The sequence below is a fragment of the Frankliniella occidentalis genome, unplaced genomic scaffold (assembly GCF_000697945.3).
Source record: "Frankliniella occidentalis isolate FOCC.00 unplaced genomic scaffold, Focc_3.1 Scaffold4, whole genome shotgun sequence".
Lineage (NCBI taxonomy): Eukaryota > Metazoa > Arthropoda > Insecta > Thysanoptera > Thripidae > Frankliniella > Frankliniella occidentalis.
In genome coordinates, this window is record NW_026267134.1 from 1256507 (window position 1) to 1259244 (window position 2738).

The following is a 2738-nucleotide window of genomic DNA, read 5'->3' on the forward strand; positions in this document are numbered from 1 at the left end:
CCGCCGCCCCCCGCCGCCCATGCACGCGGCGCCGGCCCGGGGTGCCGCACTCGCGGCGGGAGGTGAGAACTCACCTGGCGGGCGGCCCGCCAGCGCCGCCGCACACCCGCCCGCTATCGGTTACCGGGCTGTGACAACGCGCGAGCAGCCTTTGAGAACGCGACCACCGCTCGAGAGATGCGACGACTAGATCTCTCATTCCCTGTACACACTTTGTAGTGGTTGCAGTTAGTATGTCCTGTGGGCGTGCTGGGTGGGCATATGCAGATCGTACGGCCGACTACTGAGGCTCCTTTGTGGTGACGCTGCTGCACTCTGACACTCTGTGACGGGCCGAGCAGGGGGGTGTGAGCGAGCGCTCGTTGGTCACGGCTCCACGCACGAGACCCTCAACCCTCAACATCCCGGTGTCACATCAAGAGGCTCACGCAGGCCTTGGTGACCAGAGTCCTCCCAAGACTGCGCCTGATGCGGAGCGTGATAGCCTTCTCCGTGACCAGAGCCTCACGATAGGGCCGCTGTGGGAAAAGCATACGGCACGATGAGAGGTGCAATACCCCGAGCCCGAGGTGCAGGTGGCGGAGAAGGTTTTGGGACGATGCTGGCCGGGCACGTATAGCACGTCAGGCGGTGCCGCGCGGTGCTGAGAGCTGAACGAGATTTATCTTCCGGCCTGCTTCCCCGTTGCTCCCGGTGGCAGCGACAGCGGCAGCAGCAGTAGCGGCAGCCCCCACAGCCAAGCCGACCGGCACGTGGACTGGTTTGCGTCGCGGTGAAAAATGAACGACTGACCGACACCACGCCGCCGCTCTCGCATCCAGCTTGTCAAACGGTTTTTTGGGGCCCGTCAAGGTCTTGGGTAGGAAGGGGGGAGGGCAGCGGTCAGCTGAGGGTGGCGGCTGAGCAAGGATTGACTTCTTAAAGCGTTTGAGGTGGTCGTGGCGACGGGGCTCGAGCCTCGAGAATCGCGACCACAGAATGACGTCCACGAAAAAAAACTTTTCATAGATGATACAATGCCGTAGGACTTAAGTGGCTTGAAAGATATTTTGACAGGCTGTGCGCCAGGGCCAGGACGCAAAGCAGCATCGGTGGGGGTTGATCGGGGTTGGTGGTTGTGGTTGTCCGCTCGTCTTGCGGCGCGGCGCGGCGCCGCCGGCCCCGCCCGGGTCCCCAGGGAAGACAAGGGTGTGAATGAAAAGGCGGTCCGCTTCCTCCTCCTCGCGCTGACTCGAAACGAGGGCTAGCAGCTAGAGCCGAACCAACTGGATCGAGGACACGAGGTCCACGCTTTTACTCATTCGTGGCCCGCCAGAGGCTCAAGGACCCTTGGCCTTGCGGGTCAGCTGCCGACTGATTTGGAGGAGCCTCCCCTCACGCCCTCACTATTCTCTCTCCCTCTCCAGTGTAACTACGGTACCCCCACGAGTGCGACAAGGACGCGGGGGTACGAAGGCCAACTTCTCAATCGTCGGCTGGCCACGCCTGCTATAACAATAATAGAAAGCAATGTCAGCGTGGGACGTACGCCGGGGACGCTCGCAAGGAGAGGGAGGGAGGGGGGAGGGGCAGTGCGCAAGCCGGGCATTTCCGCCCCCCGAGGCCCGCGCAGCGCACTCGCTTTGCGAGCGGACCGCCCCGGTTGCGCTTCACCGGTGGCCGAAGCACGGTGGTGGCCTCTGAGAAAAAAGAAGTTAACGTCGTTACCGCGAAATTGACCCCATCTAATGGACAGCGTAAAAACGAAATAGTGGCCCGCGACGTTGCGGGTCGGCCTTGGCGCTCTGCTCTCTGCACTGCTGCAGCGGGAGGGACGAGGACGGATGGGGTTGGTTCAGTTGGAGCGACTGAGACGCCCGCGCTGGTGCTCTAGAAGAGCCATCTGTTTACAAATCGTTAACGGTGCAGGTTTACGTCGGGTTTGCGTCGTCTGCGTCGTTACGCCGCCGGCCCGGGGTGGCCCCAGCGACCGCGTGTCTGCAGGGGGTTGCGAAACAAACACTGAGCGCGGCGGCGTGGCGGGCGAGGCCGTGTGGCCGAGGCCATGCCCGCCCACCCCCATCGGCGGCCGTGTGGCCGAGGCCCTGCCACCGGCTGCTCCCTTTCGGCGGCGGTCGTGTGTTCGAGGCGGTTCGAGGCCCGGCCATATCCCCTTTTCGGCGGCAGCGGTACGTCCGAGGCCCGGATACCCCCTTCGACCGCGGTTGGTCGTTTGCCGTGTGCCGAGTGCCCTGTGTCCGCATCTGTCGCTGCAGTATTTCGCACGAACTTGTCGCCGAATACGATCCACAACATAAAATCACCTGGACATCGATTGTATCGCTTGAAAAGCGGATAGTGTTGAGGTCTTGCACCTCGACGGATGTCGCTAGCCTGCGTCTCTGCTGCTGCTGCTGCTGCTGCTGCTGCTGCTGCTGCTGCTGATGGCGGGGCCGTCGGGGAGACACATCCGAGAGGGGCGGGCCTGGTCTGAGATGATATTGTCTGCCCCCACCCCGCCCCCTCCGCCCCCCGGCCCGCGCCGCCGCGCTGCGCCCCGCCCCCGCGCAGACAGTGGGAGCAGCGGAGAGAGGGCGTTAGGGGCCGGGCCTGCCGGGCCCAGTCCCCAGTCTGTGTGTGTCTGTGGCGTGCTGTGGAGCGTGCTTAGAGGACAGTGCCGCCGGTGCAGGTGAGTGAGTCACTGCGGGAGGTTATCCGGCACTCTCCCGTCACGTCCCACCCCGCCCCCGCCACGCTGC

At 64.1% G+C, this 2738-nt stretch overlaps 1 protein-coding gene across 1 annotated transcript in view; it reads left to right on the forward strand.

Annotated features, from left to right (window-relative positions):
• The window catches only part of LOC113202196 (filamin-A), a 16146-nt gene that overhangs the window by 10520 nt on the left and 2888 nt on the right, over positions 1–2738 (forward strand). The gene's annotated exons all lie outside the window — the stretch shown is intronic.